Raw genomic sequence first — 16,266 nt, 5'->3', positions numbered from 1 at the left:
GAGGCCCACTGGACACACAAACTTTATATGCCCCAGTACAGGGGAACACCAGGGCCAAAAAAATGGAAATGGGTGGGTAGGGAAGTGGGGGGGGGGGTGGTATGGGGGACTTTTGGGATAGCATTGGAAATGTAATTGAGGAAAAGATGTAATAAAGAAAAAAAAAGAAAAAAGAAAAAAAAAAAAAAAGAAATGAGCCAACTGACCGTGAACCAGAACTTCTGAAACTAAGATCCAAAATAAACCTTTCCTTCTCATAATTGACCAACTCGGGAACTTTATTAACAGAAAGCTGACACAGTTTATATTGTGTACCTATTTTTTTTAAAGATTTATTTTGTTATTTTTAAATCAAGTGTACATGTGTTAGGGGGTGCATATGAGTGCAGAAGCCCACTGTAGGCTTAGATATTCCACAACCTACTTTAATAAAGGTTCTTAGATGCTTTAACCTCCCTTTTAAGCCACCACCCACCAGAGGTAGTGAAAAGAAAAGGTTAAGAGAGCAAAGGCAGAAGGGTACGGACCTGTTTAGAAATAGGTCTTTTGGGCAATCCCAGTCTTTGTTGTCAGGATATCAGCAGCTCAGTTTATATGAATCAACAGTGGTAGCTCAATCCACTCGCAAACACTATTCATGAGTCAGCAACTGGAGTTGATCCAGAAAAAAAACCCACAAGGTTCTGCCAATCGGCTCGAGTCATCTGAAGAAGCAAGAAGCCACAGGAAGACCACCAGAAGTTCTTTGGTGCATTTCTCTCTATGAAGTCAAGGCAAATGATGACCAGTAAAGAATGGTAAGGTGTACCAATACCACACAGCATCGTCCATTGTCTGTTGGGCATATTTACATCCTCTCTAAACATCACGTGTTCTGTCAAGTATCTGCTCTAGCAAAACATCACATGCCCCTTTTCTAGGCTGCTTCCAGAGAACACCAAACTTCTGCTTCAGCAAACACATCCTGTCTGTCAGAAGATGGTTTCCAGAAAAACATCACATGATATAACTGAGTCTCCAAAGAAACCAGAAATGTCGACTTCAGCCCCCAGAAACCAGAGGAGGGTGCTGACTCTCTTGTAGTTAAAGTTATAGGTAGTTAGTTGTGAGTTGCTGGAGATAGATTCTAGAAACCGAACTTGGGTCCTCTGTAAGAACACGAAGAGCTCTTAGCCACTGAGCCATCACTCTTATCCATACGTTATGTTTCCAAAAGAACAATGATCACAAAAGACAATGATAAATGTGTGGCCTGCAGAGAGTCTGGTTCCAACAGAACAGCACATACTATCTAACCTGAAGACCTGAGCCTATACAAACCTGTGCTTACAGATAAAGCCCTGCAGCATCCCTTTTCACTTATGAAATAAAAATAAAATATTTGTTATTCAAATCACACAGAATTATCAATATATAAAATCCAACACAACTCTTGTTGGTCCAACCATCTCTCCAAAATTGTTCACTTTGCTTCCATTTTTCTTTACCTACCTTGTGTTCCTGATAAGATATGACTCTCAAGATGGCAAGATTCATAGATACTGGAAAGATAAAAGCTTCCTTTGGGTCCCTACTGCTTCCTCAGTTTTACCACCATGCTGGGCAGTGGGCCTGGTAACTCAAAGGCCCACAAGATTCTGGTTGGCGGTAGAGTCTAGTTTTGGAGTGTTGGCAAGTTCAGCTTGTCCTTTCTAGCCACGTAGACTGATCATACCATAGATCACAGTGCTTGCGACCCATGAGCCAATCAGGGGTGTTGATGATGGTGAATGTGAGAAGATGCCAGAAACCATCCACATATCTTGTTGAACTCAAATGTCTCTCTGTTGATGCTGCACAGGAAGAGATGCAGATGTGACCAGCATCCATACCTCCTGCTTACAGGTAAGTTAGGTTTTTTTTTTTCAACATAAGGCTAAAGAGTCATGGTATATGTGTGTATAAATGCAGGTCGGGAGAGATCATAAATAAGGTAAGTGACTCACCTAGGGGCTGGAGAATAGCCAATGGTAGAGTGTTTGCCAGGTATGTACAAGGTCCTAGATGCCACCACCAGGGACCAAAAAATTAAAAATAAAAATAAAAAATCCAAACAATAAGAGCAACCAAAATGCAGGAAGCATTCAAATCCAGGAAAGAGGGTAAAGAGTGATTCTTTGTATTATGCTTATGTCTTCTATGAATATGAAAGTATTTCAAACTAGAACATTAAAAAAGGGCCAGATTTTCCCTGTGGGGATTTGCCAGAAGGCAGTGAAATAGTGGGCTGTTTTTTATCCCACTGAGAGCTGACTTGAGCATTCTTTCGTTGAGCTTGTGTTGTTATCTACCTGTGCCAGAGATTGTGTCCAGTTCTGATCCTGCTTACTGCTTCATACCTTCTCTGCCCAGTAAGATCGAAATGACACGGAAAAAATCTGACCTCCTTTTAGGGGTCAAGACGTCCTTGCAACCACTCTCCTCGTTAATATAATGTATGTAATAAACTAGATGCTCTCTAGTTCTAACATATGTGAGTGCCTCTTGTTTTTATTGTTTTCTTTCCTTGCTCTCTCTCTCTCTCTCTCTCTCTCTCTCTCTCTCTCTCTCTCTCTCTCTCATCTTTATTTGTCTTAACTGTAACTGAGTAGCAATACTGTGGATGCTTCCACAGTGAAATCAGAGAAGCAAACTACAATGACTTCTTATGTATAAAAATAGCTGGCATCCATCCAAAGAGGTATAAGCTGGCAGAATGCCCCTCCCATGTTGTAAACTTTTGTTTCTCTAAAGCATTCGACATCTGCACAGGTAGAGTCGACATCCAGATTACAGGTCAAACATGTTAGTTTTAAGCATTGGGACTTAATGCTTCTGATCACCCACGCATGTTCTAGGTTTGGGGACCTGAACCTCTCAGGTTGTACTGGGAATTGCACCTCTCCATCATTGCAGGTTGGAAGCTGGGACTCCAGAGCCCTGGGACATTTCTTCCATGAGCCCAAGACTTGTAATAAAAGTGATAAAATAAAGCCAAAGCCCTACCTAACAAAAATGCCTGACAGATTTAATTTAATTTTATTTTTCTAAGTTTAAGAGTAGATCACTGCTTTTGATTAAGAAAATTTGAGTGGGAACACGGGCCTTTAAAGGGAAACATGGTGTCTTTTGGCAGACAGTCTTCATGACTGGGACAGGAGAGTCTTTGGGTTGCAGAGGCCAGGCTGAAGCAGGTGGTGAGACAGGCTGGGAGATTCCATTAGGTTCTTCCTGCTTTATCCAAGGAGTAGGGGCCTCAGACCTTCCCATATAAATTAATTGGCTGTACAGAGTCTGAGATGAGGCTTATTTTCTATTCCCAGATGAAAGCTAGCCTGAGATTGATTCACTCTCCATGCAGAAGTGGAGGGAGGCGGTAGAACCAGGTGAGCGTCTCTTACACATCTGGGAAGCGCTTGTGGATGGATAGGGGATAACTAGCCAGCTCGTGGGGATGGATGGGGATAACTAGCCAGCTCGTGGGGATCGGCAGGGTAAACACGGGGCGCAGGGCATGACGTTCCCATTCACTCATTTAAATTGTTAAAATATTCGCTGACAATCGTCTATATTTCACATGTAATTTCACCACTGGGGACACAGCTGCCAAATAAGGCTCCCATGCAATTGACAGGAGAGACAGTCGAACAGCAAGATAACAAGGGTGTGGTGGGTGCCACTTTGGAACCCTATGGAAGTATAGGGAAGCAATAAATTCCCTCTAGTGAAGCTGAGCTTGTGGGAGACAACACAGTCTTTATTAGGGAGGTAATGATATTGGGTCTAAAACAATAACTTTACGCTCATGGGAAAGAGGAGAAAGGACATTTCAAGTAGGCAAAAAGTTAGGCATGAAAAACCATGCCTGTAGTGAACCGGCTTGAGTTACATGGATTCTATGCAATGAGGGGGCCAAGTAATGTAAGAAGCAGGGATTGCAGTATACCTCAGACATCCTGTGTGCTGTGTTAAGGAGTTAGTCCTAATCACGTTCAAAGGTCACAGGGCACTTAGACAGTCTCTACCCCAGAGAGCTATGCAGTCCGCTGTGTAGGAACCACACAGGAGTGGATTGTTGAGGTCATAAAGAATTGCAGTTAAGAGAAGGTACGAGGTCCTAAGTGAGCAAAGTTTGCCTGGAAAGGGGAAAAGTTAATGTTTTTAATTGTCTATCTAACGATGAATTAGATATTAAAGAAAGCATGGGAACCCTAACGTGGCCTCATAGTTGATCTCTTACTTCCCACACAGTAGTTGCGGCACTGCACAGAGACAGACAAGTTGGACCTGAATTAGCCTGGAAGATAGGGCGGAAAACTTATTAAAACATTACATCCGAATTCATGGACCCCAGCTATGACACAGGGACAGCTAACACCATACAGTGTCACCCTCCCTGTCATTCACAGGCATGTGCTCCAAGACGTCTAGAGGATGCTGAACCCTGCGGATGCTAGCTTTTTCTGGACATTTTTTAGCTATGCTTGATCTATAAAAGGCTAATTTTAAAACCCTACTCGTATGAAAATAATAAAAAGTGGGACTATTACAACAATGTACTGTAACAAAAATTTGTTGATGGTGACATCTTTTTCAAAATGTCGTATTGTATTTCCATATTTTCAATTAAAAGAATCATTTTTTTAGATTCTCTTCAGCATATCTAAATTGCGAGTCCCACTATGCCTTTTGGGACCCCTTACTAAGCAAAGTACGGAGCATTTGAATGCAATCATATGCTATCTTGAGTCAGTCTAGCAACTGAGACGGCCACTAGGTGACTGATGGATGGGAAGTTTACGTACAAGGATGTATTTGACAGAGATGAACCATATTAAAGGAAGAACAGAGAAAGACAATACAAAAGGCATCTGGTACTCTGAACAACCAACAATTTAAAAAAAAAAAAAGAACTGTTCCTTTTAAAAATTCTCCACATAAGACTTTTGAGCCATACTTGATTCTGGGTAACAGAAACTCCAGAGAGCAAAACTGTGGGTCAGGGAGCACTTATGTGCATTGCGCTTGTGACCAGAGACAAGCCAGCTCTGGGTGCCAGCTGTTCCTTTCATTAGGACTTCATAGGGACACCTTAGAGAGCAGAAGAAATGACTGAATAACAGACCGGTCCTCGTCCCTGTAAGACTTAAACCTTATAAGCCAGTCGGATAGCTGTATGGTTCTACCACAATAGCTGGTCCACCAGCTAGTACACACTAGACGGGGGTCTGATGTCAATGGGAGCAGCTTCCACACCATCCTTTTCCACCGGGACAGGCAGGGCTTTGGAAATAATGTAGAAACTAGGACTTGAAATGAACTTCCCTTCCTGCTATTCTTGGTGTTTAGTCCAATGTGCTCACTCTGGCATTTTTTTTTCTGTTGACCTTGCTTAGCGCCTCTGCTCTGGGACTTCGTAGCGTGTGATGGATGACCTCCACTTAAACAAACCAAAACAGGCACGCTCAAAGGCCAGGCCGGTGCAAAAGCTGTTCATTTTACAAAGTAAGTGATTTCCCCACAAGTTGCCTGGAAATTGCTTCTTGCGGCTTATCTTTTGAAGGAGGCGGCCACCGGCTGCCGACCCAGCTCCCAGATTATTCACCGTGTGGTGATATTCCTCAACCGTCACAAATGCTGATTTCCGTGCTCTGCTGAGGCCCCCTCAGTGCGGCATCCAAATCCAGGAACATGTTGCAGAAACCTGAGGCTCAAAGAGCCATTTGTAGCATGGAAATCCTTTTATAATTGTAAAGCTTTGCACACATCTGTTTCGTGACCTCTCCCTGGGACTTTTGTGCACTGTCAACTGTTTCCACATCTGCCCTTCCGTCCTGAGAGGTCCTTTACCATAATTTTCTTCTTGCCAGAACACTAGCTGATGTCTCGGCTTTCACATACCGAATTTTCATAAAGTAGGGCTCATTTACATTCTAACGTTGGCTTCGGCATGATGTTTCACAAGTAAATTCCAGGGCATTATAGACAGGTGTTTGTTTGCTTCTGTTGCAGCGTAGGGATAGATTCCAGGGCATCCTACAAAAAAGTATTCAGCTACCGAGCTATAGACACCCTCAGCCTTTTGAGCGTTTACACTGAGGTGAGTTCAAATGAATCAGATCGTTCTGTTTAATTTGATCTTCTAATTTATTTTATTTTTAAATTATACCTTAATATAAAAACAATACACAGTCAAGGTAAGTGTGATTCCCTCTGTAGGTAACTACCCAGGGTCAGTACTGCTGAATCTTTTATGTGCCCTTTAGGAAATGAATTTAAATAAACACGTGTGTCATTTAAAAAAATGGATTTTTTTTTTGCACACCCCCCGAGGCAACATGTCTTTCCTCATCAGCCTGCACGCGTTTATGCTTTTCACCTTGCGAGAGGTGGATACTTTGGGGGGAGCTGCTTCTGATTTCTCTCCTGTTGCTCTCTGTTGTGAAGAATTGCAGGTGCTCGCTTCAGTGTCACACATGTGCAGATCCCTAGTGCCGTGAATCCAGGAGGAGCGACGTTACATCTGTAGGAAAGATGCAGTCGTGGGGAGCTATGTCTGGAATGGGATGGGCTTTTGGATGGTTCCAGTGGGAGGAGACAGACAGTACCTTGAGACACTGTCTTAGATCTACATAATTCCCTCAGCTTGCCCTGATGTTTCCAGCCTGTCCTTTGAAAGGATCGATGCTAGGCCAGGGGGCAACATGCATACCCAAAATGCCACCTTCTCTTTGCTACTTGGCTGTCTGTGAACACCAATAGAAGGACCAAATACTCTACACTGTACGTGCATGATCTCAAGTGCCACCGGCTGGCCAAGTGTCAGTCACACTTCACAAAGACAGAACTCAGAGAGGTTAAGTAATTGGCCTGAAGGCTTGATCCCCACAACCAGGCAAAGCCTTAACTGACCCCTTCTAGAATCCATCCCTTTTCTGCAACACTACTTCAGTTTCTGGATTGACAGTGTGCTTTTTCAATTAAAAATGGAAACTTGGTGAGGATAGACATGCTGGAAAAAAATAAGAAAGGCACCATAAGAAAGGTCAGCTGAAAGAACAATATCAACCAATCAGACCCCCACCCCAGAGCTCCCAGGGACTAAACTACCAACCAAGGAGTACACATGGAGGGATCCATGGCTCCAGACACATATGCAGCAGATGATGGCCTTGTCAGGCATCAATGGGAAGAGAGGCCCCTGGTCCTATGAAGACTTGATAGATGCCCCAGTGTAGGGGAATCAAGGGCAGGGAGGTAGGAGTGCATGGGTAGGTGGAAGAATACCCTCATAGAAGCAGGGGGAGGGAGGATGGGGTGGGGGTTTCTGGGGGGGGGACTGGGAAAGGGGATAACATTTGAAATGTGAATAAAGAAAATATCCAATAAAAGAAAGGGAGAGAGAGAGAGAGAGAGAGAGAGAGAGAGAGAGAGAGAAGAGAGAAAGAAAGAGAAAAGAAGAAAGAAAGAAAGAAAGAAAGAAAGAAAGAAAGAAAGAAAGAAAGAAAGAGAGAGAGAGAGAGAGAGAGAGAGGGAGGGAGGGAGGGAGGGAGGGAGGGAGGGAGGGAGGGAGGGAGGGAGGGAGAGAGAGAGAGAGAAAGAGAGAGAGAGAAAGAAAGAAAGAAAGAAAGAAAGAAAGAAAGAAAGAAAGAAAGAAAGAAAGAAAGAAAGAAAGAAAGAAAGATCCCCTGGGCTTAGGACATGTTGGTCAGGCTTTGAAGCCCAATCATGATGCTTGCTACCTCTGAATGTGTAAGACCAGAAACAAAGTAAGACAGAGACGCGATCAAACAAGCCCACGGTAGAAAGGAAGTCTAGAAGCCATGGAGAGCCTTGATACATAGAGTTTTAGTTTTAGCGTGTCTTTGAGGTTTGTTTGCTTTGTTTTTTTTTTTTTAATGGAAAACTCTTGAGACACGGTTCAGATTAAAATGGAGATTGGTAAACACAAGAGACTCATCTTCGCAACCTGAGTGAGGTGACAGTCCCCTGCCTGGTTTTGATTTATCCAATTCTAGTGTGTCCTTAGCGTTTAACTGCTGGGGCTGTTTGTCAAGAGAATGTGGTCTTATTTTAATATCCAAGGGAGGCACATACTGCTGTAATGTCATAACTCATGAAACAGCCCGGGATATTTTTCTCAAGAAAGCAAGACGCACATATGCACAAAATCTATGTGGACAGGTTGATTGTGTGCAAGCACAGCCCCTCCGGCTGGAGACGGCACATCCCTATTCCTGCTGCAGAGTTGCTCTGCTTCCTGAAGAACCAGTAGAATGACAAGGCCTCCGTACAGTCAGTGTCAGTGCGTGAACATCAGAGACCCAGCAAGTGCAGTCACAACTGGGAGGGCATCCGGCTGCAGCACCTGACCTTCCTTAGCAGCTCCAGGACGATCGTGGGCAAGCCCAACAGTGAATAAACTAATCAAGCCATTGAAGGAAACAGAAGCCCTCTGCCCTGTTTGATTTCTTCCTATAATGATATAAAGTGCAGCTTAATGAAGTCAAAGGGTCCTGGGCCTCTTGGTGCGTCCAGGCCTTTGGAGGCAGCAGTATTGAGTCCGCTTGTGGTGTGCATGACCCAGTTACTGCTGCCCACCCCGGCCGGTGGGCCCTGCTCGCAAGCGGTATTGTAGCTAGGACTTTGTGGGGGCAGTTCTGGTTGCTATGGCCCCGCCTGCATTTTGTCTACATAAATTAGACCTTGTGCAGCATATTGGCCTGTCAGGGGACTAGGAGGAAACTGTATATTGTTTCTGGCATCCCCGAGCCCTTCTGCCCCTGACATCTGCTGTGCCTGTGACAGGGAATACATTCTTGACTCATTATCCGAGCAAGTAGAATCCCACCCTGACAGGACCATTAATCAGAATCAAGCAGTCCAGCAGAGAGAGAGAGAGAGAGAGAGAGAGAGAGAGAGAGAGAGAGAGAACATGTAAAGAAGTGAGACACTTTCTAACTTTGGCTTTGGTGTCATTCGGGGGTCTGGACAACTAGCAATCCATCTTTCTGAGTGACAGCCCTGATGGATGGCATTATTTATGCTTTTGTGTATTAAAAGACAGCTCTGGCACCAGTTTGTCATTTTCACAGAGGTTTACAAAAAAGTTGAGATTTAATTTGGAGGAAAAGGAGGGCAGAGATCAGAGGAGGCTGGTGAGCTGACAGTCTGTGAAGACAAGAGAGGGACCAAGGGCATCTGAGTGTGAGGATCGGCACGGGTGAGGGCAGACGCTTCGAGGTGCACAGGGGGCGTGGAGGTAGCTGCTGCTGCCTCTCTTGTGTGTGCCTAGGTTAGGGATACCAGAGGTTTCCACATTAAGTTAAGGATATGTTAATCACTGTATTGAGATGGGTTGTTGTCGTTGTTGTTAAAACAATGAAAATGGAAACATGTATTTGATTATTTAAGACCTAGATGCTGCACACGTGTGAAGGAACAATGATGATTATTTTCATGACCAGAGCATTGCCTAATGTTGCAAATTCATAAGTATAACCAGTAATAATAACTAGGCATAACAAGTATTTAATAACAAGCAGAGGTAGTGGTCTTCACATTGATTGAACTACTTCTGTGGGCTTGTGAATGTGTATTGATAGGACTAAGGGTATTAGTCATAGGCACGGATTGCACAGTAAACATTCCTCATGCTCTGTCCTTCTGATATAGAGAAGGACACAGTGGGGAGAAGAAAGTAGACAGCGAGGATACATCAGCAATGCACGTGTATAACCTCTACTTGCAACTCTCTGCTTTCAAATGAACTTCCACTCCTGTAGACATCTGCTTTGGGCCCCCACAACCAGAGTGCATCATTTGCTTTAAGTTAATAACATGGAGGGAAGAAGACTTTCTAGTCCTTGGTTTGCTCTTTTTTTTTTTTTATCCTTGCCATAATGACATCATCCTAGCCTCTTCTTGAGGATCTGCTGTAGCATCACACCATTTCCTGTCAAGGCAGCGAAGTCCGGCCCCTTTCTTGCTCATCAGCTCTGGAGGAGATTTTGCCTGCGCACCAAGCATCAAGCTCTAGCCCCAACCAACCATTCTTCCTCCTTTCTGGGACTCTCCTCCATTTCCTGAAAGGGGTATGTGGGATTTGATTTAGCAGTCTGTTTTTCTCTGCAACCCCATAGGTGTACTCAGCTAAAGAGGCTAGGTGATCATTAATAAAAACCTAAGAATATGCACGTGACACAGCAGCAGACTAAAATATATCCTGTAACAGACTATTCCAAGTCAGGGTGGGATTAGTCTTAAAGAGTGAAAGGGCAAACGTTCGCGGTGGCATCACACGGTCTTTGCCAGGATGAATCCAATGTCCAGATTAACAGAGTTAGGCCAAGAGGTAGCCAAGTGAAGAAGTTGATGTCAGCTTCCAAAAGAAGCAAAAGAAGCCTGACAAAGAATTTTCTTAGAAATACTGCTAGGATCTCATGTCAGAGTTGAGATCTCCTTAGCCACCTCATTGACTGGCTTTGTCATCAGACAGTGCTAGGCTCTAATGTCAGTTCCATCTCTGTCAGCCTTTCAAGTGTCAGTGTTCTTATCAATTAAAAAGGATAGTTATAATTACTCGTCCAAGTTCCGAAGATTAAACATGATGACATATGTAAATTGCATCACAAAAAAAAAAAAATTCTGGCGCATATAGATGCTCAAAGAACATCTCAGCCTTACAGGATCCACAGGTTTAAAAAGAAAAAAGAAAATCCCTGCTAAGGTTTTTCAAAACTATCATTAGTTCTCCATGCCTACCCAAGGAAACAGACCTTTGAAAAATACCTTGATCTTTCATTTATTTGCATAAAGTGCCATGTAGAGAGTTATAGACTATGTCTCAATTTAAGACTAGAAGATCAAGTATTGGAAGAGCTGAGGAGAAAAGAAGGCCCTTAGGGTGAATATAAAAACCAAAGACACAGTCGAGATTTTTCCTCTGTCAGAAAGCTCCTACTCTTGTTATTCACAGGTCACTCTGGGAGGGATGGACGAAACAGCTCAGATAGACCGAGTATGGAGCACAGTCCTCAGTATCCTTCAAGGGATTAGAAACCTGCTCTCTAGGACAGTGAATAGTGTGGGGGTGCCCTGCAGATGCTTAGGTCTAACTGTCCCAGGCACCTCTGTTTCCTTATATCTGGAGTTGATCATATCCGTTTCAGAAGGCCATCGGATTTCAGTCTTGCATGGAAGGTATCGACCCCATAGCAGTAGTGGGATGCAGGGCATCTACTGTTAGCACCATAGCGTGGTGCTTTGGGAAACATGGTTGCACAAAAGAATTCAGCAATGGCACAGCGGAGTTGGGGGGACTCTGCTCTAATGTCCTGTAAGAAAATCTTAGTATATATTGGATTTATTCTCACATACTTTCTCTGCAACCAAGTATTCTAGTTTGAGCGCACTAAAAGTTTCAGTCTCTCTCAACAAGAGAAAGAGACAGTGAGTATGCCCTGGGGAGAGAGAATAGACATCAAGTAGACCAGATAATATCAGGAGTAGAGGGCACGTGTGCTGTTTTACAAGAAAATGGAATAGAGACAAATCAAACTCGTCCCTGGGTTTCCAGTATTATGCTCACAGCAATTTGGGAGGTACGGCTCGAGAAAGGACAGGGTCAGGTCAGCCTGTTCTCCTGTGGACTTGAGTGCTATGTCACTTGTTCCAGTGCAGATGTCCAAATCCTCCTTCATCTCTAGCTCTATGGTGGGACTCACAGGGAGAGAGGGCCCCAGAAGTAGGCAGCCAATAAGTCTGAGTCACTCTAGACGATATTTGAACATCTGGATGTAAGAACAACCATGGTGGGCGTGGGGTGGAGACGAGGACTGGAGAGATGGCTCAGCAATTAGGAACACTGACTGCTCTGCCAGAGGTCCTGAGTTCAATTCCCAGTGAACACTTGGTGACTCACAATCCTCTGTAATGGGATCTGATGCCCTCTTCTGGTGTGTCTGAAGACAGCTACGGTGTACTCCTATACAGAAAACAAATAATTCTAGAAAAAGAAGAGGAGGAGGAGGAAGAAGAGGAAGAGGAAAAGGGAGAAAGAGGAGAAGGAGGAGGAGGAGGGAGAAGAGGAGGAGGAAGAAGAAGAGGAAGAGGAAAAGGGAGAGAGAGGAGGAGGAGGGAGAGGAGGAGGAGGGAGAAGAGGAGGAGGAAGAGAAGGAGAAAAAGGAGGAGGAAGAGGAGGAGGAGGAGAAGGAAGCTGCCGTCACAGGGTGGAGGAAGGAAAGTCTCTCTTTGTATCCACATTAGAAGGTAGTAATTAAAAGGCATTGGTATGCATCTCAGTGACACTGAGAGGAAGAGAGAGCCTAAAGACAATCTAGCACAATGAGGAGGGACAGCTCGGATAAATTCCACTGTAGAGCAGCCAATTGTAATAATTAAGCATCTGCAAATGGCTTTTCAATAATCTCTTTAGTGAAGTGTCTTCATTATTTTAGCAAATCTAAAAATTCTCCTAAAGCTCTCTATTTAGGCTTTATCCCTCTTATTTAATCTTCTTCTCATTTGTAAATTTTTCTACCATGTGGATTTTGTGGTTAAAGTAGGAAATATTATACACATCTGTCTTAGTTTTTTCTGGTAGAATAAGTGAGTGACTTCCTGTTAATCATGTGACCTCATCGTTTGTGATCAGGACAGGTGTGTCTCCACTAGCCTTTATTTCAATTCTGGATCTTCTCTGGTCCAGTCCTATCCTAAACACGGTGCGTAAATCCCTCTCCCTAGAGCATCCTGATAGGGGGCTGGTGTGTAGCTCAGTGGTAGAGCACTTTGGATTTAATGCCTCACCCCACCACCACCACCACCACAAAGAAGAAAAGAAGAGAGGGAGGGAGGGAAGGAGGGGGAAAGAGGGAGAAGGGGAACATTTTAGTCCTCATATATAGCTTTGTTGAAAATTGTATGCAAATTTCTACGTAAATTCTCAGGCCATAAATGGCTTCTGTACTTATTATCATATTCCTACGGGAGCATTGATCCAGTACAGGGAGAGCAGGTCTGAAATGGATACATTGTACTTGATGAAGAGTGAGGGAAAATTTTACATGGTGCTGGAGAATGAAGCAGACCACCTTAGGAAGACATTCTCCTAGAATCCACGCCCAGACATTAGTTAGCTCCTTTCCCTACAAGGGCACTCCAGAGACAGGAACTGCAACGGACCCCTTGCTCCCATCCTCCACCAAAGAAAGACACCCAGGGAACCCTGGTGTCAGTGCAGACCCAGGAGAAAAGAAGGGGCTGCGAAGGGACGCTCCCTAGAAAACCTCTTGCGTCTGCTAGCTGTCCCCACTCGGCCAGCTCTCCAGACAGCTATGAGACTCACGAGCCTTAACCATCAAAGGAACCTTTCTCCACCTTCAGCCCAGATACCTAAGACCTTGGTTGTCTCCTAGGACCAGCCTCAATTAGGCAAGCAGTTTGTTTCTGGGTCCCTGAAGTTCATTTGGTGGACTCAGATGTTTATCGAACCTCGGGGAGTTATTCATTAACATCAGTGAGGAATGCCTGACAAACATCTGGCTTGTTGGGGGGTTGGGCTAGGTTAATTCTACTTGGAACGGCACCAATATTAGTTCTGCTTGGATTAGCACCAGCGCTAATGATGACATAAGACATTTACTTCATTAGCCTGATGAAGGGAAAATCTTGCCTGTTCAGCCTAAGCCAAAAAAATAGAACCCCCGATCCAAATCTCAGGACTGAAGCCCATGGGGTAAATCAAGCTAACTGGGCAAAGATGACCCAAGCACAGGGAGAAGGGTGTGCCATGGGGGCCAGTGAGGACTGCACCTAAAGTGTTCCTGGAGGTTGGGAGATGGGGGGCGGGGGTGTGGAAAGCTGCTGTTTTATTCTCAAGGACAATTTAAACTACCAGAGAAGCATTTCCACATTAATACTACAAATGCTCTCAAACCTGGTTGTCTCAGAGGTTAAGAGCACTTGCTGCTCTTTCAGGGGATCTGGGTTCAATTCCCAGTACCCACATGATGGCTAACAACTGTCTGTGACCCCGGTTCTAGGAACACAACATTCTCTCCCTGCCTCTGTGGTCACCAGGCATACAAGTGGCGCACAGACATTCAGGCAAGACATACATACAAAACAGCAGTAAATGCAAATTTTAAAATAAATAAAATACTCTTAAGGCTTAGGGTTAAGAGTTAGCTAGGACCCCGGGTGATAAAGCTACTTGTTTCTGATGCGGAGTGTCTTCCCTCCACTCTTCTGATTTGCCTCAAGTGCATACATATCAGTTCTCAGTTTTCCTATAAACACTCATGTTGAAAAATACCACGGATATAGCATGGAATAGGCAGGCATGATTTCTGAGTTTCACCGTCTCTCCAATGAAAGCTGCAAGTTAGAGGCTGGGCTACTGTAGATGGAATTACACTTCAGAGGTTGCAAGAGACGCCTTATGGTTGGAGGAACAGGAGTTAGTAATAGATTGCATCTGATGGGAAGGATAGACTCTGATGGAAAGCACAGCTACTCAGGAGAGAAAGCCTAGAGCCGTGGTCCTCAACCTCCCTGATGCTGCGGCCCTTTAATACAGTTCCTCGTGCTGCGGTGATGCCCAACCATAAAATTGCTCTCATTGCTACTTCTTAACTGTAAATTTGCTGTTGTTGTGAATCATAATGTAAGTGTCTGGTATGCGATCCCCGTGAAAGGGTCACTCAACCCACCCCTCAAAGGGATGGAGACCCAACAGGTTAAGGACCGATGACCTAGACAATAGACCATCAGTTCCAATAAAACTAGAGGAAGAGAAGGCATGGACAGACAGGTAAGATCCACGGCTGCTGTCAGCTGTGTGGAGGAGTATGGCAATGTTTGTCTCAAGTGGTTGGAAGTTCACTACAGTCAAAAATTAGTATGTCATACTATTCTCTTCGTGTTAAGGGTGTGTCTTTAATCTCCGGGCTTTGTGGTTTTTCAGACTACTCTGCACTCCATCGCTTCTTTCAACCCAGCAATGACAAGTGTTGGCAGTGATGGTGACGTTTCTGCTCTCATTCTACTGTCATCTGGATCCATGTCCAGGAGTGCAGTCAATGGCTGTCACTCCAAGATGGCCCCCATCCCAGAGCGCACCTTTGGGTTGGGAAGTCCTTCGAAGAGACAAGGGAATTGCTGGAAACAGAAGGTTCTTTCTCTGTCGGCTTCATCTAACACTCAACCGCATGCATCTGCCCAAGTCTCAGCCCCAGCGCAACACACTCTTTCATCTCAACTCTTTGGGAAATGCTGAGTTCCCACTGCAAGCTTAGGAAAACATACCTGTGTCTATTCAGGTGCAGTCTGCTTCAGCAAACTTGCTCTGCCGTGTCAGGTGCCTGCCCTTGTGTTTACAGATGGGATCAGGCTGGTATTAAATGAGTCACATGGCCCCACCCAATCAGCTTTGCTCCAGATATTCGAGCGAACTCCTTAGCATAGTGAGAGTCTACGCACAGTCTTATTCCAAAACTAAGCATCTAGTGAGCCTAGCTTTGACAGCTACAACTTAATTTCCCTGAATAAACAGAAAACAGTCCATTAGTGTAACTTAATTGAATTTATCACAATTGACAATATTAAAATTAAAAGGAAAAAAAAAAACTGTTCTTCTCTGGTTCTGCTTTTCAGTGACCTAATGAGATGGAAAGGGACAGTTGGCAAAGTTGGCGATCTTGCTGTGTTTTTCTCTTCATGCTGGAAGCTGAACTTGGAGGCCCAATATGGCCTGTTAACTCTGCTTGTTCCTTGGCAGCAAGAAAGGTTGGAAGGAGGGACGGGCAGAGCAGCCACAGGGTAAATTCTGGGCACTTAACGTTTTCCCACTTTCCCTGGCCCCTCTCAGCCCACAGTCCCTAACAAGAGGTTGTAACTGTAACTTCCCTGGACCAGGCCAAGATTCGAATGACGACGATGAGGCTTTCTGCACATGTAAAATTTTTAATAGAAACAATTAAATGGAAAGGGTATGTGATCCGGTGTTAAACCTGGAATCTCTTGGCAGTCAGAAAAAGACGTCCCTGTGAGGTGTAGTTTGGGATGTGAATGGGTAAGCTTAGCTCTGCATCAGGACCAAGGAGCTTAAGGGAGTGGTTGCTGTTGATTGAAAATAGCCACGTCAACTCTGAGTTTTTCACTTAGAGGAAGGCCATCTTTGGTATCAGCTGGACTCTTCAGGACACGGAAGCCAAGATTGTTGCTCTCAATGAAATTCAGCATCAA

The 16,266-nt window shown here is 44.4% G+C and overlaps 1 long non-coding RNA gene across 1 annotated transcript; it reads left to right on the top strand.

Moving 5' to 3' along the window:
* Window positions 1-1,536: 1,536 nt before the first annotated feature.
* Window positions 1,537-15,614, top strand: Gm31784. The gene is made up of 4 exons (XR_378835.3): window positions 1,537-1,884; window positions 3,342-3,404; window positions 5,415-5,523; window positions 14,987-15,614. It is a non-coding gene; the product is annotated as a predicted gene, 31784 (long non-coding RNA).
* Window positions 15,615-16,266: the final 652 nt, after the last annotated feature.

Source organism: Mus musculus, chromosome 8 (genome assembly GCF_000001635.26).
Source record: "Mus musculus strain C57BL/6J chromosome 8, GRCm38.p6 C57BL/6J".
Taxonomy (NCBI): Eukaryota; Metazoa; Chordata; class Mammalia; order Rodentia; family Muridae; genus Mus; species Mus musculus.
This window is presented reverse-complemented; position numbering and strand designations above follow the sequence as displayed.